The 17,350-nt window shown below is 40.5% G+C and overlaps 1 protein-coding gene across 4 annotated transcripts in view; it reads left to right on the forward strand.

Moving 5' to 3' along the window:
• Positions 1-17,350, forward strand: part of LOC126194813 (lipase member M-like) — a 245,746-nt gene that overhangs the window by 82,584 nt on the left and 145,812 nt on the right. The window lies entirely within an intron of this gene.

Below are 17,350 nucleotides of genomic sequence, written 5' to 3' on the forward strand. Positions count from 1 at the left end.
TCAAATGTGTGGTTAAGACCTCTTCTGGCCACTCGTCTGTAGGATTCCGCAGTTTTCCTAAATTGCTTCAGGAAAATGTTGGGATGTTTCCCTTGAAAGAATTCAGTGCATTACTTTCCCGCGTTTCACCAATCCAAACTCATGCCTTGTCTGTATCTGTAGTGATATCAGTGTCCCTGGCATATTAGCTTTTACGTTCTCTTTCTTACTTGGTTTCTGTAAGTATTTGCGAATATATGATATAGTATATACTTACTGCATGACACAGAAATTTTACTGGGTAAATATAAGCGTGTCCCATTGATAAATAACAAACTCAAAAATAGTGTAATGTAAGACTCACTAATAATTTTCAATTCCCACCCACTAATGTACATTATTTGCTGTACTGTAGTTCTGCCTGTATCAAACATGCAAAGTGTACCACGTCATCATCAGCATTATCATCATCAGTAGATGGAAATTGCGATTTCAGGCCAGATTTCCTCTGACCCACTTTCCCTACAACGTTGTGCACCATTTCCAGATATTTCCTTCACTCTTACATCCACTCCTCTGGCATCAGAACCCAAGATGCCTGAACCAGTGCTAGTTGTGCCAAGTATAAAATGGTGGGAAATTAAAAATCGAAGATGACGGATCTGACAGAATTGTGCTAAGTTTAAACAAGTGGTACTAGCCCACTTCGGCTAAGTTTAATGTGGTGGGAAATTGAAGATAGCCCACTTCTGTGAGTCACTACAAAAATTGACATTTTTTAGACAATTACAGTGTTTAAGCAATTACCACTCTGTGTGTAGTAGGATGGACAGGACAAGGAATGCTTACTGACATTTTATTAAAAAGTTGAGGACATCTTCAGACCACAGTAGCTGGTGCACCACATCGCTGGCCTCTGCACTGACGTGTGCCAGCAGGCGCAAGAGCTGCCGAACCCAGGACTGCTGCAGAGCGCGCCACACCAGTCTGCCCGCGCACTAGTTTCACGCAGAATAACCCACCCCAGTCGTATGCGGCGTCTCACACTTTCCCCACCACTGATGCCTGCCCGTGTGCGGGACCACTAAGGACACATGCATCCTAATCGTGCTGATATGAGACTATTCCCAGTGGAAGACACTTATCCTCAGTTCGACCACACCTGTGCAATGGTTGTGCAACCTGATATGAGGCTGTCTGTACCGGAAGAAAGTGAGCGAACTGACGTACAAACACCTTTCTGGCGATACACTTAGACGAACAATATTCGAGCTCTTACTGCACTCAAGAGAGATTGGTCGAATCTGACATATCGAAAGCTGCCCTGAATTTTTTTTATCAGGAAGAATACGCAGAAAGAAACCCAACGTCAAAAGTGTAGGTGCTGAGACGCACTATAAGTATTTAATAAAAATGTTGAAAATTGCCAAATTTGTATCTCATCATTTGGCTGGAGAAATGTACACCGCTGCCGTAGCTGCAGCACACAGCACATGCGCGACACGATGGGCACATATTCCTAGTTGGTGGCACATCGGTATACAGATAATATGCCACAATGCAGTCATAATCTCTAATACGAACTTCTCTTTCCATTGATAGTTTATATGACACAATATATTGTTCACAGTCAACATTCATCCTAACTTACAACTCATTTAATATAAATAATAATTAGCAGTTGCCTTTGCAGTATCGCTAAATATTGACAATGGAGGTAAAACTGAATTTATTTTCTTTGTCATTTCTTCACCTATGCTTGCTAACAATCAGTATCTGTCTCTGTGCAGTTTCCAGAGTTTCAGCCTTACAAATATGAAATACGAGTAACGTGGCATGTAATCGAAGTCACCTACTTCTTCTGAAGACTTACCGTTGTGTTATTTATTAGTTAATTTCTTGGACATTCATTCAAATGATGTCGACATTTCGTTAGATATTGTCGAAACAATAGAAGCAACACGAAATAACTCTGAGGATTCTATGAATGGTGGTTTTAACTGTGACGTGTTAACTAAATTCCAGATCATAAATGGAGAAACTTCGAAACTTCCAAGCCCGAAGAAAAAATGTGCAGCAATAGTTACCCGTGAAAAAGTGAAAGCTATAAATTTTTTGGGTTCTACAAGTACATCTACATATATACTCCGCTAGCCACCAAACGGTTTGTGGCGGAGGACGCTATTCGCGCCAGTGCCACATACCCCTCCCCCCTCTTTTCCACTCGCGAATCGCGCGAGGGAAAAAAAGACTTGTTGAACGCCTCAGTACGAACTCTAATTTCCCTTGTCTCTGAATGTTGATCATTTCGCGATTTGAAAGTTGGTGGTAATAATATATGCTCTACATCCTCGGCGAAGATCGGATTTTGGAATTTAGTGAGCAGCTCCTTCCGTTTAGCGCCTCGTCTATCTGCAAGTGTGTCACTTCAATCTTTCTATGAGATTTGTAACGCTCTCGCCATAGCTAAATGTACCAGTCACGAATCTTGCCGCTCTTCTTTGGCCCTTCTCAGTCTCTTGAATCAGACCCAACCGGTGAGGCTCCCATAGAGACGAACAATACTCTAAGACTGGACGAACTAACGTATTGTAAGCTATTTCCTTTGTTGAAGGACTACATCGCTTCGGGATTCCACCAATAAACCGCAATCTAGAGTTCGCCTTATCCCTTACTTGTATAATCTGATCGTTCCATTTGAAATCATTTCGAATAGTCACATCCAGATACTTGACTGATGTTACCGCTTCCAAAGACTGGGCATTTATTTTGTACTCGTACATTAATGGGGATTTTCGCCTTGTTATACGCAGTAGGTTACACTTACTAATATTGGGGGATAACTGCCGCGCTTCAGTCTGGAACCGCGCGACCGCTACGGTCGCAGGCTCGAATCCTGCCTCTGGCATGGATGTGTGTGATGTCCTTAGGTTAGTTAGGTTTAAGTAGTTCTAAGTTCTAGGGGACTGATGACCTCAGATGTTAAGTCCCATAGTGCTCAGAGCCATTTGATAACTGCCAGTCATTACACCACGCATTTATTTTCTGCAAATCCTCATTGATTTGTTCACAACTTTCGTGTGATACTACTTTCCTGTAGACTACATTATCATCGGCAAACAGTCTAACGCCGCTGTCAATGCCATCAACCAGAATCGTTTATGTAAATCGTAAAATGTAGCGGACCTATTACACTGCCCTGGGGCACACCCGATGTTCCACTTGTTTCTGTTTAAGTCTCCCCATTCAGGACGACATACTGCTCTCTGTCTGTTAGAAAACTTTCTATCCAACCGCGTATGTCATCAGATAGAGTGTAAGCGCGCACTTTTTGGAGCCTAGCGACAGTGCGGAACTGAGTTGAACGCCTTTCGAAAGTCGAGAAGTATGACATCAACCTGGGAGCCGCTAACTAGAGCCTGAGGGCCAGCTGTGCCTCGCATGACCGCTGTTTCCTAAAACCACGCTGGTTTCTGTAGATGAGCACCTCACAGTCTAGAAAGATCATTATGTCTGAACACAAAATATGTTCCATGATTCTACAGCAGATCGGTGTCAGTGAAATTGGCCGGTAATAATGTGCAATCCGATTTTCTACCCTTTTTATAGATTGCTATGACCTGGGCATTCTTCCAGTTCCCTGGAACTTTCCGTTGTTCCAATGATCTCTGATAGATGATGGACAGGAATGGTGCTATATTTGTAGCATAGTCAACATAAAATCTTGCAGGTAAACACAATGTCAGCCATCCTTGCGTTTATCCGATAGTGTAAAGGGGGAATGGTGCTGCAGTCCTCTACCGTGAACGAGTTTTTGAAAGCTAAGTTTAGAATTTCGACTTCTGTTTATCATCATCCGTCACATTACCCGTACTGTCAGCAAGAGAAGGTATTGAATTACTTGTAGCGTTCATTGATTTTACGCACCACCAAAAAATTTTTGGGTTATTTTTAGAATCTGCAGACAAAATATTGCATTCAAATTCGTTAAAAGAATCTCTCATTGATGTTTTGACACCTGCTTTCATTTCACATAATTTCTGTTTGTCAGCGGGGCAGTGACAATACCTTCAAATTCCAACCAATGGTGCTCAATATCTTTGTGTCCCGTGGTGAATGCTTGGAGCTGATTATAAAGAAATTCATTAATGACACTGTTATTTGCTTTCCCAAACAAGAAAATTCTACGCTGTTTCTTTGTTTTTTTGCAACTTCCACTGACAAAGAAGCCACAACAACATTATGGTCGCTAACACCTTATTCTAGACTAACTTCCTCAAAAGGATCAGGTCTGTTTGTTACCAAGATATCTAATATGTTCCCATCTCGAGTTGGTTTTCTAACCAATTCCGGCATCGTTGGTGCCGACATGTGGAACAATCTGCAGCTGGCTGCACCCTGCACGCTCGATAGCCACTGGAAGAACCTCTTCCACATTCCGGAGAAGGCCACCCGGCGAGCACACCGAATGAGCGTTTGACTTCTTCCCCGCCCTAGCCGCTATGTTCCTGAGGGGCTCCACGACCCGCCTAACATTGGAGCTCCCAATTATTTTCTTGCTAGAGACTATCCAGTGAATACTAAAGAAAAGGACAGTGACCTACAGTAAACTGCTAGGGGCTATCAAGTGAATACTTAACAAAAATACAGTGACCTTCAGTAAACCGCTAGGGGTTACCTAGTGAATATTATTAAAGAATTAAACAGTAACCTATGGTAAGCTCCACCTGCTGATTATCCCTCGTATTTACAATGTTAACAAACGTTTCTGTACACGCGAAAATGATGTGATAAAACTATAACAACTGATACCTTCAATGTATCGAGTGTAAACGACACTAATAAACCTAAATACTAAGTACTGTACACTGACAGTTAAGAATGTAAACAAATGTTTTTGTACACGCGAAACTGTCAAAACAGAAACTTCGCTTTTTCTATTCAGACACAAATAAAAACTGAAATATTCAATTTATCAAGTGTATCTGACACTAATGCACGAAAACACTATAGAATATACAGCAAAAAACAATTAATTACTAGCTAAATTACTTACCTCGTAACACAGCAGGCAAAAAGCGCTCGTAGCCGGCGTCAGGGCTGTTATTGGAAGAAAGCAAGGAGAAAAACGCTAAACATTAAGCATTGTGTGAAGCCAATTTCGTTTCGTAAAATATGTACATGAATAGTATGAATGGAAGAAAGTGGTTGAGAAGAAGTATTTGAAATACTTTGAACACCTCGTGAGAGTCAATGCACTGTTACTGAGAGAGATCTACGAACTGGGCACTCTGAATTCCAAATCATACTAACATTGCTGATTTCCAGCCTTCTTGGACGTCATAAACAGGTTTGGGAAATAATTCCGAAAGGAAAGCCGCAATCATTATTCCCACGCACTATTCGCGTTTGGAACAGGGTTGGAGGGATCAGATAGTGGTACCGAAAGTACCCTCCACCACACACCATTAGGTGGCTTGCGGAGTGTAATGTAAATGTAAAAAAAATTACGAGGCTTACCTCAATTAAACATGTGGAGAACATACCATTTATAGGTAATACTATTTAGAAATTCGCAGCTGACGTGAAAGTAAAGCTTCTTGTTATCCCCTAAAGTGTTTCCACAGTTATATATCTGTCTTCAGGAAAATCAAACCAAGCTAGGACCAAAAATTAAAAAAAGGGCTCTTTATTTGAAAAGATACAGTAACAGACATAGAGAAATTGCGAAAAATGATGAAGAATAATTTTAGATGGTACATCCGAAACGTCTTCTTAACATTTGTAGAAAATCATTCATTGCTTTTGCTGAGCTCTTGGCTTTGACGTGTCTGATTCCTCTGTCTTCTGTAGGGCGGCGAAAAGAAATTCAGATTCCACCCAGAACTAATAGTGTGATTCAGCCTCCCCATAAAAAAAAATTCAAATTGTCAGTTTGCATCATCACATGTTACGAATTTGATCACTTACGCCTGGTTCATATCACAATATGCAGAACAATTGCCACGATCATTTCTTAGTTCCAGTGTTGTCTAAATAAAACTAATAAATGTTGTGAAGTGCCTAAACGCATGAACTTCTCTTTTATCAGGGGTGTCTGGCATGTAGAAAAGCTTTCCATCATACTACAGACACTTCACATTTTCGTGACGACTAAAGGGAATAAACAGGGAACAAGGAACTGAAAAATTCCGACTGCCGAACAACGTCTGTAACGTAACATCACATTATGCCTCGATTCTCTCATCTCTGTAAGTCACTTGTGTAATAATTACACCTGCAACAGTCTATTTTTCGATATGAACTCAAAGTTATTCATAAACTGATGATCTGAGACATTTTTTGGTATGGTGTAAGTGCTTTAAATTCGCGTGTGTGCAGTCTGGACTTTGTACTAGGCGGCGCTAAGCTCCCCTGTTGTGGCTGTGTCTGCTTATACGCCGACTGGCGTACCAGGCAGGAAGGGCTGTACAAACCGCTGATATAAGCGTTTATTCATGCGGAAAAAATAACTTTTAACATATAAAAGATGCTTGCAGCACGCCTTAGGAGCTAAAATTTTGATACTGCATTTCTGTCAGCGTATTCCTCCAGTGTGAAAATTTTCAGGATAGTTTTAGGCATGTCTGATTGGACCACTCTCTTGTCAGATAAGGCCATCCAGACCGGAAAGCATAGTTATGTTTAACTTTGTGGCGATGCATTTGAATGATCTCAACTGATGTTTCTTGCGAGGTACAGAGAACTTTCTGGTGGACTACTTCTGTTGAAGCACTAGGTTTGTGCCTACGGCTAGGTATTTTCGTACATTAACATGAGTTAGAGTTTCAAGTCACTTACTCATTACAACACATAACAGACACGTTTCGTAAATTGCCGTGGAGTCAGCCGAAGACTGACATCTAGAAAAAAAGTCAGCTTGGAAAATCACAAAATTACAGATATCGATTTAGCTACAAAACCTACGCATGTGATAACGAAAGAATATGTTTATTAAGTAACTCACGTGTAAACAGATGAAAAGTTTCAGCCACAGCCTTCAGGACACCACTCATTTTTTCTTGTATGTACGCCTTGGTGTGAACGACACTACTTCTACGAACATATTGGGCTTTTGAAAAGGATTGCAGTGATATATATTAGGCTAATGTTCTGGTGTTTGAAAAAATTCGCCTAATACAATAGTTTGCTATTTAAAACAACTCAAAGCTACTCCTTTTGAAAAAGAAGAAGTAACTTTTCAAAACTGTAGAGATGTACTTTACGCTGGATTCACCACGACGCTACACGCACTGAAGTTTGAGGGAAATACATTGGACTATTCCTTACAAAATGCTAACAATCCAGCGGTAAGCAGTGGATAGGAAATGTTTTCCACTACAGTATGAAAGCAACGTATTTCTAGAAATAAAAACTATGTATACTCAAATAATAGCAATTCAGATTCTGTTTTATTGTTCAATGTCTGCCGCGGAAATAAATTCGAATATTAGGTGAGTCATTTCCTAACTGCACCGAATATATCAGAATGTAGAGCATGGGCGTGGCAATGAATGAACGTCTTCCTGCGGTCCTCAGGCTTATATTTAACGGTAAAAGCGGCTGGAAGTGCTGCGCTGGTTTTCCAGTCTGCTGGAGACGCATCTACGAGTGTAAGAGCCGCAGGGTTGAGGCGCTGCGGTTAAGACACGAGACGTTTGCACAGGAATTCTAACTCATCTCTGACGAATGCCAGTGTGGTTCCTTCAACAAGGTCACTACCAATTTGTACACCATCTGTATGAGCCAGTACTATGTATATAATAAGCTTCATGTCAACAGTCTGTTAAACTCTAACTGTCCTTATAAGCAATGTCGTCTGAATCACAGGTGCACTTTGACCAGAAAGCGCTCCAATTTTCTGGACAGCATTGCATTTTTAAGGGATTTTAAGCGATTTCCCACATAAATTCTAATGCACTCGGTATATGTCTTAATTTTAACGACAATTCTCGATTCACAAGTGTACACAGTTACGATAAAACTAATATCAATGCGGTGCAGTCTCCCGTAGACATCTTGTACAGTTCACCCAAACGTATCTCAATTTTTGAGAAAGACCTCATCTGCTCGTGATATAAAGGGTATTTCTAGTCTTCTAGTCCACATTCTTCCAGAATTTTCCATATAGTAAAAAAAACAATTTAGTGAAAGAACGTTTGTTAAACCGACTAGATGAAAGTAGTAAAGTGCATGAGCGAATAGCGAAACTTGAAGCTGACGAACCAAAGAGAAAACGTCCTCATAATGTTCAAAAAGGCCATAATGACGTGTGGGAGCTGTAATTCAAACAGTTACGTACTAGAGAAAGAAAGGGGTAGGTTACCTTAACTAAAATCTGACAACACGCCGGTGATTGATCCACATACATTCATAAAAAAATCTTACAGTTCGGCATAACTAGCAAAGGTATAATGGCCACACATTTGGTCTCTTCGAATAAAAAGGTTGATAATGCACAATACATTAAAATTATTTACCTTATTTCAACTGAAAACACATGTTTTTACGACCTCTACGGTTTAACCGTTAACTGTCATTGTAATAGCTGATCTGCTAAGTTTCGTCCCATGTGAAATGCGCTACGTGTCTCTGACATAGCAATAACTGTACTGCAAGTCTGTCTCTAACGTTGTAAACGTATTACCTACTAAGATACTCCAACAACTGAACTGTCAAGTCTCGTGGAAAACTTGCACTTGCACTTGCACTTGCACTTCTAAAAATATTAATCGATACTATATATATTTTGACACAATCTTGATACAATGTCAACTGAAAACCATATACATTCCTGTACCTTCTTAACTGTAAAAAATGTACCAATGTTGTTAACGAAGCCACTCTTTTTAGCTCTGCATCAACCCTAATCATCATTCCACAAAATTTTTATCCTTTAAATACAGCATCTATTGCATTCAAACTACTCGTATTTACAGCACTACAACATGCAGTTATGATTTATGCAACTCTGTTTGTTCTGAATTTCATTTTATATGAATAATATTACTAGACTAAAGTATAAAACATGTACACACACTTATACACTTGTCTAACTCCTTCTCCTCATGAACTTTATGTCCCAACACATGCTCTTCACCAGTGGTAGTCAACTTGGTCTCTACGACCAACTGATATGCGTTCCAGCTTTCATGGTGCGCCGTAGGCTTTAGGAGTTTGAAAAACATTTTCATTATGTTTTCATAACATTTTGGTAGAAGTATTTGGTTATTATTATTGTATGCTTCAACTTGCTGCTTTAAAAATTTTATAAAAGTAAAGTTACTTGTTTATTTTATAATACTTCATAAATTACCATTAATGTGGACCCGGTGGGTGATTAAAAAAGTTTATTATAATGGAGATACAAAAGTGGGTAGTAGGTAAAAGAGGTAACTACCCCTGCTGTAGACCATCGTCAAAGACTGCTTTAACTTGTGTGTGCTGTAGACTGAGTCTGTCTCAGGCGATCCTTATTGCTTTGTACCAACTGTTAGGCTCACAGCACTTGTACGCTTTGAACATATGCACTGTGGAGTATCTCAAGATGTTAATTCAGTGTAGAACCCCCATACATGCAGTGCTGCTGTTGCTAGACATATCGATGTCTGGCGCGCTCATGAGCTCAGCATTTGTTTGTTGGGTATGGGCTTGGCGACCCCGGGGATCCTGAGCTGGGTACTGGTAAGTGCTGCCAGTGCTCTGTCACCGTAAGCTATTGACGTGCTTCTACGTGGACCGTACGCCGTGGTGGTGGAACGTTGTGTGTCACGGGGAACAGGGATCTTGGCTTGACTGCCCAGGTGGCGAGAGTAGAAAAAACCGCTATAAAAATTATCTCACTCTCAACGTGTGCATACATGTCCAAAGGAACTTTGCATTGTAATCAGAATAACACAACATTGTAATATCTTATATGTCTGCCGATATTGGGCAAGCGACTTTCAAGTACAACGTCTGACCTGTACACGAATCTGCGTAACGGATGTACGAGTACAGGTCGCAGACGCATCATTGACGACATATAGAAGTTTGGGTCTGGCCATGAGTGGTGCACGGATAGTCAAATGGTAAGCCTACCGCTCGCCATAAGCGGAAAACCCAGGTTCGAGTACCGGTCCGGCACCAATTTTCATTGTCGCCACTCCATTCTACAACTGATGGTTGTCCTTTTCGCAGTTGCGAGTACCTTTAATGTCTCAATTGTTCACGGCTTAGATAGGCATGTGGGCTCTGTGTAGGTGAACTTTTATTTCCTAGCTACTCATGGTACCGGGATGGATCCTTCGAAACTATTCGTCCCTCCTCCCAGCGGGAAAGGTGGGCCGCTGGGAGATACCACAACATTCCACATCATTACGATATGTCGTATTCATGATCTATGGAACAAGTATTAATCTAACCTAATATAATCATATCATTTTGCTGTCTAGCCGTGAACAGTCATGAATTACCGAAATTTTCGCCTGTATCAGTAAACAAAACTACACTTGAAAATAAAAAAAGACGACCGTTTTTGTAATAAACCGGGACTCCTATCAAGACCCCGTCATCCCTGTTAACTCACCACGAAAAATGTCTGATTTACCTCCATTCAGAAGTACCAAAGTGCGTATGCATTTACAGATGAATCACATGATGTGAAGTTATGTGATGCAGATACGAACCCAACACGTGGTCGGATTGTTACCTAAGTGTGGATGAACTCAGACGTAGGTTGATAATCGTTTTGAATATTTAGCAATGCTGAACCCACTGGTGTTAAACTCGTTTTCTACCAATGATTCCCACTGATACAGGAACACTACTTGTGATACCTGTTAGACAAAATACTTACGCAGTGCTATCAGACGAAAAGATCAGCCCGACATAAACTGTGGTAAGTCTGCTTTATAACCTTCGTACCTGGGTAAAGAGCTTTTCCTATTTGAGAAATCTGTGAACGTTGCTGCATAAGATGATTTAAGAAGAAACTAAATTCTTTCAGCTACGCCAGTCTTTAAAGAAATCGTCTTAACGGCACTAAATCGCGGTTTGTGAATCGTTTACCAGCCGTACTCTGCCGCATTTCGCTGATTGGAAGGCAGAAAGCTTACTGACAAATTTCACAGAAGGAAAAGGGGGACGAAATGTCTCCCACTGGAAGGTCATGTTGTTTTATTTAAATGATTACAAAATCAGGTAAAACGAACAGTGAGGTTGTCAGTATAAGCACATTACTGTTGTCAGTATGATGTTGTACTGCCCAGGGCCTGTAATGATAAAGGGCCGTTTAGGTCAGGCATATTGTATACAGAAGTGGAAGAGAGAGCACCACTAAATTCTACAATCAGTATGCACTGCATACACACAGAAAGTACTGTTACAGTGTACTTATGAAGCACAGTGAGTGAATTGCATATTTTCCGGTGAGGAAGAGCACTGGCAAACAGTCTTCGCTACATTAGGTTACTTAAACTGGTGTCACTCTGAGCTAGAATTTATGGTCAGCGATTAAGTGTAAGGATAATGAATCGGATGCGGGTTTTGCAACTGTGAAATACTTTCCTACATTATAGGAGCGAATATTAAATTTGAACTAATAATGCGAAAATTTTTAACTTGGATAGCTTAGAATGAAAACCTTTCTGTTTATTGCAAAGGAAAACAACTGGTTTTCTAAAACATTCTCTGTCATACACAGCTTGAAACAGGTCACGTCGACCAAATCATATCGAAGAACTGACAACGACATATATCGGAAGGCAGTAAGATCCCTTGCCATTTCTAGGCGCAACTAAATTAAGAAAGGCAGCGCGTTTTTGTTATCAAGTAACGTCTTCATCAATTACTTTAGTTTTCATGTAATCTACCAGTAATTGCTGATTGTTTGATATCAACATGAAAAGGATTCCGTACACAGGGAAATAACCTGTTCTTGGGCAACTACTTCTATAATGACTGAAAGGCCTTAAATGATCTTCAAGCACATGTGTTCCAGCAGTGGTATGAAGATAATGATAGTAATAATGACAGTAATAATCGAATTATCCGGTAACTTCACATTTCACAGTGGATTTTCTCGAAGTAAGAAATTTCCTTAATTAGTGAAAATTTCAAAATGGCTTCACATCGAGGCTATGATGCCTAGAAGAGTCTTTACATCCTGCTGACGTGATAATAGCATAAGCTCCGCGTCAGAAGCTTGCTTCTACTTAATCATTTCATAGACTCGCATTTTTTCCACCGTGACTAATTTTGTAAGCTAAGCACATCATCCGTTACAGCACACTCCTGGGGCTGGGAAATGTGGCCACAATGGTCTGGTGGAACGAACTATCACAGGTGCAAAACGTGGGTTCAGGCATTTACTTTTAAGAGGCAAAAACAGATTTACTTTACCCCTGATAACCTCAAGAGAAAGACGTTAGAATCCAGAATCCGCATTAAACATCACGTTCCTTGATTACCAACTGGAAAGAGCCGCCTTACTTTGGGAAATGACATAGGTGGAGGTCATGGTAAACAGAGATACTGTCGCCAGTAAACTAACTTACATTAGAAAATTTTATTTTATTTGATGAACCGATAGCCATTTAAAGGAACAGAGCTCTTATTTTACTTGTACTTGATTGAACTAAAGACGTTGAAAAATTTGATGCTGGACTATGATTCGAATTCGTATCTCCTCTTTTGAGGATCTGAATGTCTCGGAACAGTATAGTTCAATCATTTCGTTCCTTTTTCCAAGACTGCAATCTTCTCTAGGTCTCCTCCAAAGGTAAGTATGTGGGTCCGAATCCTGATCCAGTACAAAAATATTCATAATTTCATTTGGAGTACTATCACGTGCACACCAGTTACGGCTAGACAGCAATATGATATGATTAGATTAGGTTAGATTAAAACTCGCTCCATATATCATGAATACGACATTTCGTAATAATGTGGAATGTGTCATTTTAATGAAAGATTCTTTTACAACAATTTTTTACCCTCTCTCTCATTCTTTTTTACTTTTATCTCTCTCTCTCGCTCTCTCTCTCTCTCTCTCTCTCTCTCTCTCTCTCTCTCTCACTCACACACACACACACACACACACACACACACACACACATTCTTTTTTTTTTATTTGTTTGGTGTGCTCGACTATCGGCGAGGCACGAAAACGTCCGTGAATTAGTTTCTTAGTTTTGAGTACAGTTACGAAATAAATATAAAAACAACAATGAGAGGTACTGATTTATGATGCTTAATTTGGAGTCAGTTCTGAGTGTTATTAGTAACTACGCTCCAGTCCGTAAACCTAGTTACAGAAATGCTAATCAGACGGATTACTTATTCCCGGCCGTTGCAGCCAGACTTTGAGAAGCCAACTATGGTCACTTCCCAGCCTGCTGTAGGATCACATCGGTTCGTCTTCTTCCTGCTGGTACTGTAACTGAGATTTGGCAACAAGCAAAGTATGTTTGGCAACTCTGTGATCGACGAGTTACTTCCTGGTGTGCACGGAATTAAGCCTCAAAATTCACTTGATATTCCCTGTCATTTCCATTGAATAATCTGACTTATTAACGCTTAAGGTGTAACAAAAGATTGTAAATTTACGGTTTTCAGCCCAGGAAAGCCGTTGCACGTGGAAATCGCAACTAATCCCGTCCTTTAAATAGCGGTTTACGAGTTATAGCCTCTATTCGCCTTGTAAGAAGAAGGCAAGCCCAATACCTCTTCGCTAGCTTTGCGGTGACGTGTTGAGCTGTCAAAAAGCGTCTGTTATGGTTCGCGTTTCCAGTCTCGCTGACTGTATCGTTTTCATCCCTTCTGCAGCCCTGACTACAAACAGTCAGGTCAAACATCGATAAGGGTATCGCAAGAAAATACTTTTAGGTCATAGTGGAATGGTGAAAAACTTACAATGCTGCACAACAGGTGAAGCCTCTTTCCGCTGCTGACAAGCAAATTTTGGGTTTCTAGGAATACATAACTTTATTTATGAAATGCCACATTTTCATACCTGTTGAGTATGACACAGCATACCAATTAAACACAGACTCAATTGCAATCTAAGTGAGTAGTGTTTTACTAATTTGTGTCGATAGTGGCACGCTTGTGTACAGATACTTAGTTTTATTAAAAGAGACTTTCGTTATAAGGTTATCGTGGGTAGTTTTATTCCATTTCTTTTAATACAGTGCACAATTTTCGTAAGGTTTCCTTTAGTGTTGTGAAAACAATACTAAACATGAGAGAGAAATTAATCATCAACGATATATGCGAATTCTCTGATGTTATCTATAACAGTCTGACTATGCACACGCAGTTTATTGATTACATCCATGTAGAAAACTTGTTCTGAGATAAAGCTGTTAAACAAGGTTTGAAGAAGAATAAAATGCCACTACCAGACGACAGCTAATGTAGAAAATCCTTTTCTATTTTGGCACGTTGCACTCTCCCCATACATAATACAAAAGCTTCGAGATGCATCTGTTGCCTGGCCGTCTGTTAAACCTGAAAAGGACAAAATGTCGCAGAAGTTAGCCCTTTTTCCACATTCGGATATTTTGGGTTGAGAAGTGAAGGGAATTATGTTCAAAGTTCCATTAAATTGGTAACTTCAGCAGAGAGCAGAACTGCGTTTTAAAAAATGTAGCGGCGAATGTAATAGTATTCGCGAAGTCTTACCTACGGTGCGTGATGCTTACCGTTACGCTACTGCCTATCAGGTAACTACAGCACCTCCAGAATTTAACATCATTTCCTCCAGAACTTCCGCATTCCTCAGTGCTGTGAGATTATGTGTAAGGTCGGAACTAGACTTCTGAGGGACAGACAGTTACAGCTTTTTTCTTAGCCCTGCACGACGCTTTCAACAAACAGATAGCGCAATAGAGTAGCTCAAATGGAAAGGAACACTTCCTGTTTTAAATTCTTGCATCCTACACTGTTGGCAGTTCTGTGTAGATGGCTGCTACCTGATTTTATTTCGGCGATTACAAAATATAGAGTGGAATGTATGCACTGGGAAGCCGAGGCAGCAATTCATGGCGATTCGGTCAACCAAGTAAATGAATGTACTGAACTTGCTGCAAACGACTAAAGGGAGCCTTTGTGTCAGAATTCTCACCGTGAGTGCCGCAACGGTGTTATGATAGAAAAATGTCTCGCATGGAAGAGGATTTGCTGGTCTGTTGCTATGCTGATGGTCTATGTTCGATTCTAACTTCTGCAGCTTATTTTTAATAGGGAGAGACAGATTCTATTCTCTTCTGGATACGCCAAGTGAATAAGGTATAATGGCATTGTGGTCTGAAATTCACATTAAACATGATTTTCCCTTTTTACCAAGTAGACGTGAGGTTGAACCACAATAAAGTCAGGAGTGGCGAAATGCGGGAACTCTATCACTAATAACCTTTCTTATACTACTTATTTATTTCTGGTGACGAAACAAACGCTATGTAGGGTCACAGGACACTTATTCTATCTTTTATTTCAGCTTCTGTATGTCGATGAAATTGGTTCTGAACTTGGAATGCAACTCAGGCCGCCCTTAATGCGGAATTTGCTACCTTCGTAACAATACAGCTCGACTACTATTTGTTGTTTGTTCAAAACTGCAGATTCCTCAACATCTCCACATATTGCGCGTGAATGGGTTCCAATCCTCGCCCAGCACTAAAGTTTTCATTATGTATTATCAAGCTCTAGCATGAGAACACCTACCTGCTGGTGGACAATAATTTTGATTTTTAATGCATTTTCATTCGCTGTCAACACTAACGAAATCTGACGTTTTTCACTCCCAGTGGGACACAGAACTATTTGAGAGATCACTGTAAGTTCAAGGATGTTATTCCGAGCTGCTTGGAGAAAAATTCGGTAGCTGACGTCTCTTTGTGTGTAGTCAACAACGATATATGTGGGGTCCGATTCCCAGTCAGCACTGAACTCTTCGTCCTATTATTGCTAGTTCAAATATGCTCACATATCGCTCCCGGTGTAACAAACCCATATTTAACGTTCGTTTTCTCTAGAAAATAATAGCCATAGGTGCCGGGTTGAAGTCCTGGTAAGGAAAACATTAATGTTTCGTCTCGTCATTTCAGTTAGAACATCTAGCTACTGCCGAGAAAATCGAATATGTCACAGTTGATTGTGCTTCGATAACGTTTCGATTAGGTTCTGGGTTCGAATCCCTGTCCAACGCAAACCTTTACCTCGCGGCATTTCAAGTAAGTTATTTGTCAGTAAGCAATATTTGACATCTCTCGTAGTTCGTTAACAGGGGCACTAGATGCTGGGTAGGAATTCGCGTCCATTAAAAATGTTTACGTATGTAATTTAAAGTTAATATTTGCTAACTAATACTAAAATCGAGGTATATCACTCTCCGTGTGTCTAGTCAGGAATGATTGTTAGTTTCCGTCAATCGCGAAATCTTAGTCTGCATGACCTGGGTTTGAATCCATATGCAGAACGAGACGATTCGTCGTGTCATTTGAAGTTCATACATATTCTTAACTACCTGCTCGTGAATAACTTAAATTTTTAGTGTCATTTTGTGTTAAATAACAAGTACGATACGTTACTTTGAAGAGGAAATCATGAATACGACGAACTTACTACGTGCGTTACCTGTCTGACGTAATAATGAGGGCAGTAACATTTCAGGTATGTCACTTATTGCAATAAATGTGAGCTTACAAGCCTTAAGGACAGTCTTATCTGTGATAAGGTGTTCTCTGATACTTCTAGTATCGTGGTATAACTTTACATGTTGAGTTATTGCGATGCAGAGCATTGTTTTCTGCGAGTGACTTGTTGGAACCATTTTCAATGGTCAAACGACTGTACCGAGGAGCGAGTAGAGGACCTGCTAGACAGCTGCGTTATTCGGGTTGCATGCGAATCAGGCGAAATGCAATTCAGGTCGTTCGAATACTTTTGAGCACGACTGTACAAGCAAGTGTTGGTCGACCGCTCTAAGGAATACCTCGTGATTGTAGTTCCACTGGCACATCCTGTACCAGGCGCTCAGATCACCATCACCACAGATGCCAGCGACACAGCTATTGGAGCGGCCACCAGCAATACGTGGCAGGTGCCACACAGCCTCCCAGATTCTTCTCTAGGAAACTAAAAGCAGCCAAAATAAAATGGCCAGCATTTGATCATGAATCACTAATCGCACAGCAGGTCATGCACTGCTTTTGGGAAGATGTAGAGAGACGCCAGATCATTATTTACACCAAACACAAACTGGTGGCAGGTGGTATACAACACCTGTGAGTAATCGTCAACTCCAGGCAAGTTTGTCATCCTGACCTAATCACCTAAATCGTTACTGAGT

This window comes from Schistocerca nitens, chromosome 7 (assembly GCF_023898315.1).
Source record: "Schistocerca nitens isolate TAMUIC-IGC-003100 chromosome 7, iqSchNite1.1, whole genome shotgun sequence".
Classification (NCBI taxonomy): Eukaryota; Metazoa; Arthropoda; class Insecta; order Orthoptera; family Acrididae; genus Schistocerca; species Schistocerca nitens.